The sequence below is a fragment of the Odocoileus virginianus genome, unplaced genomic scaffold, assembly GCF_023699985.2.
Source record: "Odocoileus virginianus isolate 20LAN1187 ecotype Illinois unplaced genomic scaffold, Ovbor_1.2 Unplaced_Scaffold_8, whole genome shotgun sequence".
NCBI lineage: Eukaryota > Metazoa > Chordata > Mammalia > Artiodactyla > Cervidae > Odocoileus > Odocoileus virginianus.
In genome coordinates this window covers 816246-833219 of record NW_027224270.1, presented here as the reverse complement: position 1 = coordinate 833219, position 16974 = coordinate 816246, and the positions used below count along the sequence as shown (strand labels likewise).

Genomic DNA, 16974 nt, shown 5'->3' with positions numbered 1-16974 from the left:
CCACATTATCTTGATTATCTTTATCTCATAAAGTAGATATCCTTATTTTTGCAGCCAGGAAATTGAGTTTCTGGGCTTCCCAGGTGGCTCAGTGGTAAAAAATCTGCCTGTAATCCAGAGGATGTAGGAGACTCCACGGGTTCGATCCCTGGATTGGGAAGATCTCTTGGAGAAGGGCATGGCAACCCACTCCAGGATTCTTGCCATGGAGAATCCCATGGAGAGAGGAGCCTGGTGGGCTAGAGTCCAAGGGGTCACAGAGAGTCAGACACAACAGAGGCGACTGAGCAGACATGCACACAAAGGGTAAATAATCCCTAAACGCCCTTTGGCCAGTAAGTGATGTTGCTCAGTCGCTAAGCTGTGTCCGACTCTTCGCCACCACATGAGCTGCAGTGTTCCAGGCTTCTGCAGCCAGGATTTAAACTCAAGTTCAGTTCAGTCCTGTTCAGTCACTCAGTCGTGTCCGACTCTGAGACCCCATGGACTGCAGCACGCCAGGCCTCCCTGTCCATCACCAACTCCTGGAGTCCACCCAAACCCATGTCCATCGAGTCGATGATGCCATCCAACCGTCTCATCCTCTGTCGTCCCCTTCTCCTCCCTGCCCTCAATCTTTCCCAGCATCAGGGTCTTTTCCAATGAGTCAGCTCTTCACATCAGGTGGCCAAAGTATTGGAGTTTCAGCTTCAACATCAGTCCTTCCAATGAATATTCAGGACTGATCTTTAGGATGGACTGGTTGGATCTCATTGCAGTCCAAGGGACTCAAGTTGTCTGATTCCAAAGTCCAAATTCTTTCTCTTCAACATATTGGCCCAAGAAGAAATCAACTGGTTGCTGATTTCTAGATTTTCCTACATGTACTCAGTAGTATGCCCAACTGTAGAAAGACATATTAAAATTTTCTCAAGGAAACTGCAATATCAAAACCCTTTGAGGTAGAATTTTTTAATCAATGCCTTTCTTTCAACCTTAAATTCTTTAAGCAGCAAATAACTTAGCAACTACAAGTAATAAAGGCAGTGAATGAGATGGAACTCATTTCTACTTAGAAAAAGGTTTATTTGGTTTCTCTGGAGTCAGCCCCCAAATAAATGCCATATGAATTAAATATCTATGCATTAAAAAGTAACAAAGTATCAAAATGAAATTAGGTAAATTTTTAAAATCTGAATTTGGTAGATGCTCTTCTAAGAAACAAAATCTGGAAACCATAAATGAAAATAACTGATAGATATGATGATATAATTTTTTGATTTACATCTTTGCCAAAAATATTCCAAGAATCCCCCCAAACAGCTCAGACAGCACCACTGAGAGGTACCTGTGGCCACTGTTAACAAGCCGTTCACGCTCGTACCTGGACTGCGCTCGGCTCTACTCCGTCATGGCCCTCAGCGCCAGTTTCAGACTGGGGCCCTTCCCATGGAGAACGGTTTCCCTCAAGCAACCACCCCTGCTTAAGTTCCTGAGTCTGTCTGCATCCAGAGTTCCCAGGACCGTGAGGAGAGCTTCCCAGGTCTGGGCGGAAGCTCTGGTTCTGCTGTTCACAAGGTGCATGGCCCTGGGCACGTCCTGCAGCCTCTTCATGTTTCAGGGTAACGGCACAGCGGGGTGGCAGCAGTTCTGAGCCCGCGGGGTCGGCAGGGGCACTGAGCCCGCGGGGTCGGCAGGGGCACTGAGCCCACGGCGGGGACGGCAGGGGCACTGAGCCCGCGGCGGGGTCGGCAGGGGCACTGAGCCCGCGGCGGGGTCGGCAGGGGCACTGAGCCCGCGGCGGGGTCGGCAGGGGCACTGAGCCCACAGGGTCGGCAGGGGCACTGAGCCCGCGGCGGGGTCGGCAGGGGCACTGAGCCCACAGGGTCGGCAGGGGCACTGAGCCCGCGGCGGGGTCGGCAGGGGCACTGAGCCCACAGGGTTGGCAGGGGCACTGAGCTCGCGGCGGGGACGGCAGGGGCACTGAGCTCGCGGGGTCGGCAGGAGCACTGAGCTTGCGGCGGGGTCGGCAGGAGCACTGAGCTCGCGGCAGTGACAGCAGGAGTACTGAGCTCATGGCAGGGACGGGAGCAGTTCTGAGCTCACAGCACTTCTCTGAGTCACCGAGCATTGTCCGGTGCACAGACAGTGTTCATTGTACATAGTCACTGTTCCTGGTCCACCCCCAGTCCAAGGGCATTCAGCACATAAGGACACCCAACACGTGTTTACTGAATACATTGCTGCTACAGACGAATAAGGAAAGGGCATATGAGCTTGTGCTCAGTCGTTCAGTTGTGTCTGACCCTTTGTGACCCTGTGGGCTGCAGCCCACCAGGCTCCTCTGTCCACGCCTCAGAAAAATAAGCAAAGAGTATGGTAGGAACCACACAGGAAAATGCACTGTCTGCAAATACATGGAAAGAGGCTCAATCTCAGTAATAATGGTAGAAATACAAATTAAAACCACATTATTGTTTTAACCTCTGGATTGGAAAAAAAAGGTTAAATGGCTGGCTGACTATATCCAGTGCAAGTAAGGTTGTGGGGAATTCTTCCTACACATGGTTGATGGAATAGAAAGTAATAGAATAGGCCTAGAGAAATATTTGGCAGTAATTTTTAAACCTTAAGCACACACATTAAGGACCCCACCTCTAGGTGTCTAGCCTGCAGAAATGATACATGGGCATGGAAAGATACTTCTGTGAGGGTGCTCGCTACACAGTGTTTGAAATTTAAAACATCGGAAATAACATAAATGCTCATCAGTTAAGAACTACTTTAGAAAATGGTGGTGCTTTCATATAAGTAAATGAAATAGATCCAAAAAAGGTCCACGATATATATATTCTTAAGGATATATATTTAAAGAGAGAGCAAACAGCAGACCAATATAATAATAGCTAATATTGGTTCAGCACATGTTAGGATTGTAAGAAATCTACATGAATTTCCTTGTTTGATCATCTATACTACTTCAGTTTCTTCAGATGTAAAATAAGGGATAAGACCAGATAAGCTCTAAGATCCTTCTCGTCCTGGCTCTAAAATGCTACCTATACCTAGGTCCTTTTTTGAGAGCCATCTCCCTTAGAAAAGGCTGCAGCACAATGGTGCCTCTGGGAGTTGGACAGTCAGATTGATGTCTATTCTTATGGCTTCTACCATGGAAACTCTGTAGGAGATGATTCTGCTTCCTGGAAAATATTCACAATCTTGTCCTCGGACATTAAACAAAATGAGATCATTGCTAATTGGTGAAGAATGACTTTCTTACATTAAGTGAACTGGCTTCCTCTTAAAGCCCGCCTTTAAAGCAGGGCAAGCTCAAGTCTCCTAACTGTGCAGGAGATACCAACCACACGGTCCCCTGAGCGTCTAATTGTGGATGAACAACACTTTTCATCACCTCCCACGTGCACAGAGGCTGGCCTCCCGGTGCTCCTGGGGCTGTGATGCTGGTGAGCACCACCTCTCAACTGGTGTCCGGGCAGTGGGGTGGCAGTGAGGTGTGACCAGCTGGAGGCAGTTGCCCATCCTAGCAGAGCCTTGTGTTTGGTCCCCTCACCATCCACGCCAGGCATGTGCAAAGGAGTGCCCTCAGGTCTGTCCTGTGGAGAAAGGCCAAATTTAAGGGGTGAACATGTGTGGAATACTGTGGGAGTATAAGAACGTGAGTAGTGAGTTCAATATTTTGATGTGCTTTTCATATTTTTAGAAAAATCTTATCTTTTGTGAAAACATAGCAAAAAGGTTACTCCTACAACTGCTCTAATTTTAAGTTTTCTTTTTAAAGTGGAAAAAATGTCTCTAGTATCTGAGAAAAACTATGTATTAGTAGGTACAAGTTCAAAGTAGAAAATAAGCTCTGATTTTTGCTTATTTGATAGAGACTCTTTATCAAATAAAAACACTTGTTGCATAATCACATCCTAGACAGCCTCACCTCCTTTGTAAAGTCTGCTGGGACTTATTTGGATACCATTAGACGCGCTGGTGGCAGAGGAGGAGATGGTTAAACAGCATCACCATCTCAACAGACATGAGTTTGAGCACACTCCGGGAGATAGTGAAGGACAAGGAAGCCTGGCCTGCTGTAGTCCGTAAGGTCTCAGAGAATCAGATGTGACTTAGCGACTGAACAACAAGTAGCACTGCTGAGAACAATGTCCATCAGAGGGGCTGGAAAAACTGGGACGATATAGTCCAAGACAGAACAAAAGCCCGCTTCTGGCTTGTGTCAGACAGCTGGGGTATCAATTTGGAAACTGTCTGCTGTCAAGATCAGAGAAGTGCACTCTCTTACATGGGCTGCAAGAATCCATGCAAACATGGTGTTTAAATATTAAAAAGAAGGTGAGACAGGAGAACAGAACACAAGTGTATTTTCCTCTACTGGAAATTTTTGTTTTATATAGAGGTTATTATCAAAGCTGACTCTCAGAGCACTGTGAATATGCAGATGCTGTGTCAATAATCAAGTTTCTACATTATACCTAAAAAACCATCTGCTGTCTTCTGCACCGAAGGCTGAGTAAAGGCCAATAAAGTCACAAATAAACTAACACTATTCCTGAAAGGTTTTTCCCCCCAAGGGTAACAGAGTCCACAGTGGACTAGCCCACCTATTCCCTACATAAGACGTTGGCTTTGAGAGCCGCAGAGTGCAGATTGAGTATCTGACTTTACTCCCTTTATGTGTTCAACAAGCTAGCAAGTAAGGCATGTAAACCTACTGCTCTAAAATGAGACAGGAATCAGCGGGTCTCTTCCGGCTCTGACGGGCCCCATGGACCCTTGGCCACCACGGAGACACACGCTGGGCTTCCCTAGTCGCGCGGTGGTAAAGAATGCCTGCCAGTGCCGGACGCGCGGGTTCGACTCCTGGTCTGGGAAGACCGCGCGAGCCAGGAGGCAGCTGCGCCTGCGCACCGCATGTGCTGAGCCGGCACCCGAGGGCCCGAGACCTGCAGCTCGTGAAGCCTTCGCCACGAGAGGCTTGCGCGCGGCGCTAGAGAAAAGCCTGAGCGACATCGAAGGCCCGGCACAGCCAACAGACACCTCAAATGAGACATTCAAAACAGAACAAAACATTCAAGAGCTGTCTTTACAAGAGACCCAGCTTGCTGCTGCGTTGAGCTCCCGGCCAGTGCTCCGCTTTGCCCACCGCCGTCCTCCAACGCCGGCGCACCTGGACAGAGGAAGGCGCCTGCTCCCGTTCCGGTGCTCCTCCGCTCCGCGGCCGGAGGCGCGGCTCCCCCATCTCCCGAGGGCCTTGGGGAAACCTCAGGAAGAGACAGGGGTGGAGGCCGGTGTCGGGCGGCAGGAGGACCGGCTCGGTCGTGCACGCGCGCGTTTCCCGTAAGACTTGTCTTCAGGGGCAGCGGCGCGCCCAGTGCTGACTAAGGTGAAGTCTCCTCGTGAAGGTTCTGTCCGTGGTCCGTTCCCAATGAAGTTAGTCCCCGAGGCTCCTGCATTTCCTCTGGAAAGCCCACCCGCCTCCTGGACGTGGCTGACCCCAGCCCTGGGCTGGACTCATGCTGGACTCGGACACACAGGAAGAAGAGGCGAGTAACCGAGTCGTGAGTTCCTGTGCCTGAATTCTGGAGAGAATAGTTGACGGAAATACTGGTTATTCATTTTATCTTGAAAAGGCTGAGTTTTTAGTTCAAAAATTAGTGCCCCTCTTGGCCAACTTGCTTACATGTTCTAGGTCTGTTGAGAAACTATTGTACCTGCCCTTATTTCTCCAGATGGAAGAATTCATTACTCTCAGCTTTCCCCTTCCAGTTCAAACACAGACTGTCTTTCAGGGGGGCTCAAGAAGACTGATCCGTTAAATTCTCCAGTGCTGTCAACAGTAGCTCTACTTTAGAACAGAAAGGAAGGACACATCCATCCTTTCATCAGAAGGAGACTTTGGAGCAAAAAAAAATCCTCTAGACATTTTCTGAACTTAAGCTTTTATTTATTTCTGTTGCATCACCAAATGATTTCAACTTGGGGGAGTATTTTAATATAGAAAAAATATAAAACTCTAGCATATTTGACGTTTGAAATTATACTGATTGGCTTATATTTTTAAACACACAAATAAGACAGCCATCAGTGTTTGACAGTTTTTACACAAAATGGATTGTAAGAAACAAGTGAAAGGGAAAGTGTCAACAAAATTTTTAATAAAATTTAAAAGACAAATGCACAGAATTGCAGGAGGTGTATTAAGTCCATGTGGAATTTAAAATGACTTCTGTGGTTTATAATCCTTTTAAGATTCAATCTGGAAAATTGCTTTGGAACAATGAAAACATGAAATCAAATCATAAAGCAGACTAACGGATAAAGACTGTAACACAAATGGACATATTTTATCCTGTCTGTTCACGATGAGAGCATATTTCTATTTCTTTTATGAGCACAAAGAAGGACCTACATTAATTTGCCTCACAATAGTCATGACTTCTTTTGCAATATTCTAAGTAATTTTAAAACTCTAATCTGATCATACTTTTTTTAATGTTCACAGTTGCTTACTGGTTCAATTCTTGTATATATACCAAAAAAAGAAGTCAAAACCACAGACTGATGGTCATACAGCCGTGGATGTCACAGAGCAGCTGCTTCGGGGATTAGATCGTAAGTGTGGTTTTTAGCGCATTTACATTTTACTTTAAAATTATCATCTTTGGATGTGAATATTGCTGATAATCAGTGTCTGCCAGGCACAGACTAGATAGACAATATCAGAAACCACATCTTCTCATTGAGGTTTATTCCCTCACTATTTCTGTGCAACTTTTCAGAACACATTGAAATTCTCTGCTGCAGTCGCCACGTGACTGGGTTTTAATGTACGGCTGCATGTCCCAAGGGCAGAGCAAATTATGCTCCCTGAACCCTTTATCTGTAGGCAGAATACAACAGGGCAATGTAAAATAGAAGACAGATTTATTTAGACATAAACAATGTAAAAAATATTATTCGATACAAGAAACATAAAATCCAATATCCCAATAAATCTAGCTGGCAAGCCTTACCTTATTGCTAAATGATTGCACAAAAGAACAAACTTTCTTTAATGTTTCCAGGTTGACAAATGCAATATGTTCTGTCTACAGCCTCCTAACTTTGTCAGGAGCTATAAAGTCCTTCCCTCTCGGGTGCCAATATTTCCGAGGAGGTTTACAGGATTTCAGAATCTATCCTGTGGCAGCTTATGGGAGGCCCCGGCCTTGTATTTATCCCCTGATATTTATGGAAAACAGTGGGCACGGCTGGAGTGTAATGTTCTAGAGTTGCTTATATTTTGTCTTAAAATTATTATCAGTTATAAACATGATCTGGGCCAGCATATCTCAGACATTAATGTGCATATATATCACTTGAGGATCTTGTTAGAACGCAGACTCTGAGTCAGTTGTTCTGGGTGAGACCCGGGAGTCTTTATTTTGACCAAGATGTAGTCAGTGCTGCATGTCTCTGGGCCCTATTTGGTGTTGCAAGAGGACCTCATTTCCAAAAGAGAAAAATCTGACCCAAACTGGACTTAGAAACTTAAGTTTGCACAGATCTTAGGACCGTTGTGTCGGGAGGTCTATGACCCTGTTCCTGTGTGCAGGCCTGGGTCGGGCCTAGGGGCGCAGGTGAGGGTGCATGGTGCCGTCCTTCCCCTTGGCGCTGGCGCGGGTGTAGGGAGCCCCGGCTGGGAGGGGAGGGCTTGTGGAGCTCACTGCTGGGGCCGGAAGTCCACGTCCTCAATCCAGCCCACGGTCCTGCCGGGCCCTGCAGACACCTGCCTTCCTTCTGGCTCTCTCCTGTCCTGCCTAGCTCCTCCCAACATTCCACGTGCCCCAGACTTTATGGTTCAGTACAGTTCAGTCCAGTCACTCAGTCGTGTCCGACTCTTTGCAACCCTATGGACCACAGCACTCCAGGTCTCCCTGTCCATCACCAACTCCCGGAGTTTACCCAAACTCATGTCCATTGAGTCGGTGATGGGCTTTATTGTAAATCTCTGCATTCCTAGTCAGGAATGACTCAGTGTTCCCTGATGATGGATGCAAATATTATCCTTTAGGTGGGGTGGAGCCCTGGAAAGTTTCTAGCAAGGAAACGGCCCTGGAAGAGCTAGAGTTTGATCTGAGCTGTTGAATATCACATCAACAGTGCCTAGGGCAGTGTCCAGCAGTAAGACTTCAGTAAGCCTTGCTCAATGAAGGAATGAGTGCATGAATGAGTGTTTGCATTTTGGGCTGGCTTACTACTTGAAGGGCCAAGGGTGGCCTAGGGGATGTGAGAGTTGGGGAGGATGGGTTGACCACTCACCTGTTCTGAGTCCCTACACTAAGCCCCAAGGCCGACCTCATTATTTACTCTTCTGAAATCCTTCCCATAACCAGAGAGCAGTAAGTACAAACTGGTTTCTGTCTGAGTTTGAACCCAGCGCTCTCTAACCCCAGGACCTTTATTTTTAGCCCACTGCTCTTTCAGAAGATGTTATGTATGTGTTGCCTGTAACTGTGCAATGCAGAGCAAGTGTGTGTTGGATGCAAGTATAAAATGGCAACAGGAAGTGGGGCAAAATGATTAAATTCTCAGGAGGCTTAGGAGCCGATCAGATCTGGTTTCTGATCTTCTTTCACTTAATAGTGAACTTGGGCAAATTAGTTACCCTCTCTGTATCTGATCTGACTTCCCTAAGTGGCAGCAACAGGGCCTGCTTCGCAGAACTCTGTAAGACAGACATGCTATAATGGAGGAAGGGCTCAGCAGATTGTTTAACTTAGACACAGTGCTTAGTACAGGGAAATTCTATTATTTATCTTTATTGTTGTTAACAAATGTGCTTACATTTTACTTGGAAAGATATAGACTGACTAATTAAGGAAAATTCTTTTTAATTAGGATGTTGTGAATAAGCTAGAAATTTCTCAGAATAAAATGCCGGATGGTTTATTTGTGATGACTTAATTATAATCTTGCCTAAGGAACATGGCCTGAAAATGCTTTCTAACCACATAATTCTATTTTTTCCATGTTTTCTCAGCTAAATAAAGAGGGCAGTCATAGTATGGACCTACTTCATAAGTTTTTGAAGAATATCAAACTTGAGTGTCTTAAATAGTTTGAAAAATGCAAGTAAGATATATATTCTTATTAATAATTATCTTTTCTTCTGAGGTCCAATCCAAAGCTACTTTGGTAAGCCACTGACTGAACAGCCTTTCTCTATCAGGCACTTGTCAATTGGTGCAATGGAAATGCCCCCAAGTGGTGTCGGAATATATTTTGGTGAGTTTCCATGGCAACCTATAGACTGCTTTTGAACGCCTTAACTCTGTAAGATTCAGTTCTGTTACAGTCAAGATAATCAATCACAATATTAGACCAACTTGAAGTATAATTCAAGCCAATTTCCATTTTTATTGAGTACATCATATTTATATAATAATTTCTCTTCATAGTACGCCTTTCACGTTATGTGAAAACACAAATAACTTGCTTCATCTGGCAACTACCATCTCACCACTTATGCACAACCACATCTCATAGATAAATATTGCTTGAACATTTCTTTTTCTTGGAAATATTTCCTTGATGACACTTGCCAGGCCAAAATTTTGGGATTCTGTTAAGTTTCTCAGTGTATTTTTATGCAAGACCAAATGAAAACCTGGCTTTAGTATTAGAACTCTTGCAGGAAAAGTGGATGATCATTTGATGAGAGTTGCATAATATTTTCTTCGACATGATTTTCAGTTAACCTGATTGATAATTTCTACTCAGAAACCTAGTTACATAGAGAGAAATCGAGGACAATGAAGTCACTAACATATTAACAAGGGATTTTCCTGGATGAGAGGAAGATGCAATTAAGTTGTTTGGATTAATCACATGACAAAAAGGAAGGCTGTACAGAGTAATGAGGGCCAGCGGGCCGAGGCCTCAAGTAGAAAAGAACAGTTGTGTCCAAACCACTGTTTAACTTCAAGGAAAATCTTTCCATCGTTCAGGGAATCATGCCTTTAGGATACCTCTCAGTTGCGTATCTCAGCCCACCTTGGACAAATACTAAAGTCCTGTGGGCAACTTTAAATATATTTACCTGTGGTTTGTATACCAACCTTCACTCCTTCCTTCTGCCTGTGGAAAGCTCATAAATAATAGTTGAGGGATTTTTTTTTTTCTCCTCTTACCCTTCTTAAAAAAAAAAAAGACCTGCTAATTTTGAGAACTGTGATAATTTTCCTGATATTTATATAACAAGATGAAAAACATATTTGTCAGATTCCCAAAACTCCCTGGGAGTCTGGGGTTAGCATATGTAAACTATTATATATAGAATGGATACACAGCAAGGTCCATGCGGCACCGGGAACAGTATTCAGTAAGCTGTGATAAAGCATAATGGAGAGAATACGAAAAAAGAATGTGTATATTATATATGGACAGCTGAACCGCTCTGCTCTACAGCAGAAGTTAACACTGTGAACTGACTGTTTCTGTTGAGCTGCTCAGTCGTGTCCGACCCTTTGCTGCCCGTGGGCTGCAGCCCGCCAGGCTCCTCTGTGCATGGGATTCTCCAGGCAAGAGCGCTGGAGTGGGTTGCCATTTCCTCCTCCAGGCGGTTTTCCTGACCCAGGAAGCAAACTGCATCTCCAGCTTGACAGGTGGATTCTTCACCACTGAGCCACCAGGGAAGCCTGTAAATTAACTATACTTCAGTGCAAAAAAAAAAAATAAAGTTGTCAGAATTCCAGAGAAAATGGTTCTGCCAGGCACTGAGTGAGACAAGAGAGTAGATGTGTTTCGGTGCCTCCCGGGTTCCTGTGGTTGGAGCCTCACTGACTCACCAGTGACTTCAGTGGAAAGGGAGTAAATGGGGAGCCGAGAGAATGGAGGGGAAACGCGTTAGAAAGGAAAGGAAGGAGAGAGCCTTACAGGCGACTTCTCGGGTTTGCAGCTCCGGAGGGAGCGCTCCAGCCGCCTGAGCTAGCGGAAGAGGGTGGCTGACGGGCCGGCTGAGCTCTGAGGCTCTTCCCCCAGGGCCTCCAGGGCCCCCAAGCCGGCCTGCAGTGGGTGCGGGAAGGGAAACAGAGGCACTGATACTGAAAGAGAGGGACACGGAGAATAAGGAGTCAGGACGGGCATGGAGGACTCTGGAGCTAGTCCTGGGCTCCACGCAGCGTGGAGCGTGTCCCGTGGAAGGAAGGCGGGCTCCGGAATGACAGCTAGACCAGAGTCTGAGAAAAAGGAAGCCAGGCAGGGCGGGGGCTGTGCGGGTGGTGGGATGGCCCCCATGTGAGTGAGTGAGCCCACGGGTCTCCAGGAAACCCCCCCCAGAATCATCACGCACTTGGTGGGTTTGCAGAAGTTAGTAGAAGTGGCTCTGCGAAGGTTTGGTGCCGCGAGCAGAGTATAAACATCCAACGAGGATTCAGAAGGGAAATTCAGAGGATTCCTAGAGACACACAGCTGGGGCAGTGCGGACACTGTGAATAAGGTGATAAGGCATTAGATGAGTTACAGTTGCCTTCCAGTAACAAGGAGAAAGAGCCCGAATTTGGGGAGAGGTTTAGACGACTCGGTGCCTTTCCTTGTAATTGTTTCCAGGTAGGAAGGGGCCCAGAGTGATCCTAGTGAGTCCAGATCCAGAACCGCTGGTCCAGGGACTCGGGGCCTGAAAACGACGTTGACACAGCAGCAGTCGTGTTAACACTGAGGACGCGTCTGGAAGAACGGAAGCAGACTCTGACGAGGGTGGAGTCTCCTGAGGGCCACTGTGGTGGTATGCATGCGTTTTGATGGGTGTTGTGTGTTTGTTACTGACTCGGGTCTCGGACCCTCTAGTCAATATACACTGATGAGGAATTCAGGCGAGGCTCTACTGGGACTGCGCAACGCGAGGGAGCAAAACGCACAGCGTCCCCGCTCCCTCCCCGGGGAAGGCCGAGGGTCTCCACCGCCGACGGCGGGGAGGACGGTGGGGCCGCCCGCTTGGCGGTGCTGTGCGCAGGGTCTGCCCTGCTTTCTGGCATTCCGTGTCTTCGTATTCATACGCACACAGTTATTTTAGCCTCTTACAGCTTCTTTTTATTCTGTTGCTCACGGAGACCTTTGTTTAGGTTCGAATGCTCCAGGGAAGAGTCCCAGCTCCCAGCTCCCAGCCTGTCTCCTGTGCAAACCTCTACCCTCTGTGGACACAAGTCGACGGGGACCCTTCTACCTGCCTCTGCGCAGCGGTCACACCACGCCCTCCATCCTCACCTAAACGGGTGTGGTGACGGCCCCGAGTTATCACACCCTAAACAGGAGTCTGTCTATCCCCGTTATATCTGAATGCAGTGTATGAATTTTCCTCTGGGCAGTACTTGGGAGACTAGACAAAGCGTCTACCGTGGGGACTATCTGCTTTTCCAAAAGGCACCTAATAAATTACTGAGGGAACCTCTTGGCTCTCCTCTTCTGGAAACCATACGTAGATAACTTTCCACCTTGACAGGCTTCAGACACCAAGATCCAACCTTTTGGACTGTAGATACCTTCTCTATTTGCTTTATTTTATTATACCAAAGCATTTTGCTAAGAGTATGTTAAGGCATGTCTCTTTAAAGTTAATTAAATTAGAGTACATTTTGAAATCCCCTTGTGATTCCCTCAATTAAATGGATGTCACAAAAATAAATGAAAATTCCTGGTCTGGGGCATTCACTTGCATGAACCAAACAAATGAGTCAAGTCTCTTTTTAGTTCTAATATTCTAATAAATTTGTGTCAATATTTAGCTTCTATTTTATTTGAGGTATATTAGTCTTGGCATTTAGAAAATGAACGTTGAATAGTTATATTGGTTATATGGAATGAAGAGAAAAGCATCCTGACAATGATAAGATCTTTTGAGACTTGTAAACACTATCTTAGTGGCCTAAAAATAGATTTCAGGACTAAAAAAAAAAAAAAAAAAAGGTTTTCATTCAGCCATGAAACACCTACCAGTGTTTACCTAGGCACAAGTTTTTCCAGAGCTTAAGAACCATTAAATGATGCCTGATTATAACAAATTGTTCTCTTAGTTTCAACAAATAGTCTTTTCAAAGCAGTCAGCCATATCGTCACATGAAACCTGAAGCTGTGTGTGGCAGCTGTTCCCTAGCTTTAAAAGCACTGAAACCTGCTGGATGCCGTGCGTCCAGATAACGCACCTTCTCTGTACTGGAGCTGCGGCCTTCCGAGGAACAGAGCACTGTTCCCTGAGCTTCTGAAGGCCCAGGTGACTTGTTCACAGAGGCAGCGAAGTTTGGAAGGCGGGGGCTCTGGCTCTGCTTATTCCACGTAGCTACCTCCAGCCTGATTCTTCGTCCAGCTCGGAGGAAAAGTCCTGGTCCAGCGTTGGACCAATTTACGTGCTGCAGCTAAGAAACTAATAATCTGGCACTCCTTCAAATCTGTGTTTCTTTTTTCATGCTTTTATTTTTGTATTGGGGCATAGCTGATTAACAAGCGAAGTGACAGTTTCAGGTGAACAATGAAGGGACTCAGCCATCCATGTATCCATCCTCCCCCAAACTCTGCCCTCACCCAGGCTCCCACAAAACACTGAGCAGAGTCCCACGTGCCGTACAGGAGGTCCTCGCTGGTGATCCATTTTAGATACAGCCGTGCATCCCTGTCCATCCATCCCCAGCCCTAACTAGTCCTTCCCCATTCTGCCCTCAGGGAGCCATGTGCTTGCTGTCTAAGGCTGTGAGTCTGTCTCTGCCCCGTAAGTAAGTTCATTTGTAACATTTCTTTCTAGACTCCACATATAAGGGGCATCATGCAACATTTCTCCCCCTCTGCCTGACCCACCTCACCCAGCATGATACGCTCTGGTCCATCCATATTGGTGCACATGGCATTATCTCTTTCTTTTTAATGGCTGAGTAATATTCCATTGTGTATACGTACCCCATCTTCTTTATCCATTCTTCTGTCAACAGACGTTTAGGTTGCCTTGTCTTGCCCAGTGTAAGCAGTGCTGCAATGAATATTGGGGTGCGTGTATCCTTTCAGATCATGTTTTTCTCTAGATATAAGCCCAGGAATGGGATTGCAGGGTCGTACAGTAGCCCTATTTTTAGTTTTTAAGGAACCTCCACACTGTTCTCCATAGTGGCTGTACATTCACATTCCCACCAACAATGTAGGAGGGCTCCCTTATTTCCACACCCTCTCCAGCATTGATTGTTGGTGGATTTTTTGATGACAGCCCTTCTGGCTGGTCTGAGGTGACATCTCATTGTAGTTTTGATCAAATCTGTATTTCCTAAATATCATTTTCCTCTTTGTTTGAAGATTATTGGGGAAAAGGTGGACAAGGTTGGCCTGGGGCCAGGCTCTGTCCTTCCTGTCTCCCTGGGTAATTCAGTCCCTGCCCAAACTTACACACCCAACTTGGCAAAAGGACACCTACCTTGCACTGAAGTCACCTTTGCACTGTCTCCTGTTACTCATGGATTCTCTTGGATATAGCCTTGATGCTAAAACAAGTAGAACCCAAAGACACAAAGAGAAAATAGTGGTTTTTTCCCCTCAAGTTCCCTTAAATCCTTTGTGTACATTAGTTCTTTCCCTATCAATTGATGAAATCTTGGCTTTTATGTTCACTTGTAGACAATGTTTTAAAGTCCTCCAGGAACTTCTAGTCAAAGCACAATATCAGTAATTAAAATGTTTGTTCCGATATAGCAGTCAAAGCTGCAAACTTCAATCAAATGGAAAGCTTCTCTTCCTCTGTATTGGGCCACTTCCAGCTGAATGCCGATGGTGGTGAAATGCATGCACAATCAGACTCTTTATACTCTGACTTATTCTTACTTTAATTCTCTCCAATTCAATCAGCCTGACTCTGACTTCTGCTCTGGGGGTGGGGTTAGACAAAAACATGAGGCAGTAGGGAAGGTCTGTGTCGCTGCTGTGTGATAAGACATGTGGTCTCTGGGCTTCCTTCATTCTCAAAGCTGACTTTCCCCCTGCTGGGTGCTTCAGAATGTTTTTCTGATATTTACATACTAAAATATCCAACTGCCTTTCACTTAATTTGGTGATGAGTCTCTTCCCACTTGCATCTCATGATTCCTGATCACTTTCACATTGTTAATCTCTACTCTTGGGAATCTCACCCATCCTGCAAGCTGTCTTTTTAGGCAAAATCCAAAGCAGTTCCCAAAGCAGCCTTCTTTTATGTGTCATACCAAGGCACAGTTGGGTAAGCTTCACTTCAGCACCCTGACAGCCTGTTCTCCACATAGGCCACATGGGCAAAGGCTTGATCACAGTCTTATCCAAGTCTTGGCCGAATGCCCTGTGGTTCCGAGAACAAGGGGAGATAAAGTCATGTGAAGTACCGTCCAACACGTTTTTTCATCTGCCTTCCTGTCTTGTGAGAAACTTCCATAAGACTGTTTCTCATCCAGCTCCCTGATTTCAGCCAAGAACAGGGCTTTCTCCTGCTTCTCTTCTCCCTCCTTCAGTTCAGCCTCTCAGTCGTGTCCAACCCTTGGCAACCCCATGGACTGCAGCGTGCCAGGCCTCCCTGTCCATCACCAACTCCCGGAGCTTACTCAAACTCACGTCCATTGAGTCAGTGATGCCATCCAACCGTCTCGTCCTCTGTCGTCCCCTTCTCCTCCTGCCCTCAATCTTTCCCAGCGTCAGGGTCTTTTCCAGTGAGTCAGCTCTTCACATCAGGTGGCTGAAGTATTGGAGTTTCAGCTTCAGCATCAGTCCTTCCAATGAATATTTAGGATTAGTTTCCTTTAGGATTGACTACTTTGATCTCTTTGCCATCGAAGGGACTCTCAAGAGTCTTCTCTAACATCACAGTTCAAAAGCATCAGTTCTTTGGCTCTCAGCTTTCTTTATAGTCCAACTCTCATATCCATACATGACTACTGGAAAACCATAGCCTTGACCAGATGGACCTTTGTCAGCAAAGTAATGTCTCTGCTTTTTAATATGCTGTGTAGGTTCATCATAGCTTCTCTTCCAAGGAGTAAGCGTCTTTTAATTTCACGGCTGCAGTCACCATCTGCAGTGATATTGGAGCCCAAGAGAATAAGGTCTCTCACTGTTTCCACTGTTTCTCCGTCTATTTGATATGAAGTCATGGAACCAGATGCCATGATCTTAGTTTTCTGAATGTTGAGTTTTAAGCCAGCTTTTTCACTCTCCTGTGTTAGTCCATAACACTGTTTGGCTACAGCTCAGGGTTGACTCCTTAGCACTAGATTGGCCATTACCCACATCACCCTTCTCATTTGGTGTCGTCTCCTGTCCTGTGGAAGAGAGGGCTGGAGGGCCGACACCGTGGTGGCCCTGGCTGTGCTGCGCGATCAGAATCTGTGTACCTGAATCCCCTGGGGCTCACTGTGACACTGCCAGCCAGATCTCCAGAAGTGTGGCACGCCAATCTAGCGGTTTCTGTGGTGACCCTAGGGCTTCTGCTCACTTGCCACTACCCAGAGACTGCTTAACTGCTGGACAGAACAAGCCAGCCACACTCTCTAATCTCTATACTTCTCCAGTCTCTGTTCCTGACAAATTTCGGGGATACAAGTCAAACTTTCTAAGCAGTTTTCCTGAAGTTCCTCCTTGAGGTAGGAGTGGTACACCCCAGCATGACTGAATATGAGGCCCCAGTGCTCCAACTTTCCCACCACAGCAGTCCACTCCCCAACACCTTCAACCCAAACTTGTTTATATCCTCAAATGTGTGCCTGTCTGCAAAACTGGTCAGCCTTCTTTGCACGCTGGCTTAGAACTTATAAAAGATGTTACCAGGCAGGAGAAAAGGTTGAGGGGGTCAGGAGGTATAGACTGATAATAAAACAAAGGTCATGGATGGAATGTACAGCATGGTGACTGTAGTCAATAATACTGCATTGCATACTTTAAATTTGCTCAGACAGTAACCTTAAATGTCCCATATAGTTATAAAAGATGGACTTTTAT

General features: G+C 46.1%; 1 long non-coding RNA gene across 5 annotated transcripts in view; it reads left to right on the top strand.

Moving 5' to 3' along the window:
* Positions 1-12762, top strand: part of LOC110142795 (uncharacterized) — a 99772-nt gene extending 87010 nt beyond the window's left edge. For 3 of the 5 annotated variants that reach the window (XR_011486035.1, XR_011486034.1, XR_011486036.1), the window contains 4 exons: positions 6509-6618; positions 9163-9273; positions 11596-11770; positions 12108-12762. This is a non-coding gene — a long non-coding RNA (uncharacterized lncRNA). Of the gene's footprint in view, positions 1-4920; positions 5565-6508; positions 6619-9162; positions 9274-11595; positions 11771-12095 lie in introns of those variants that run through there. The other 2 variants (XR_011486038.1, XR_011486037.1) reach the window with 2 other exon arrangements.
* Positions 12763-16974: the final 4212 nt, after the last annotated feature.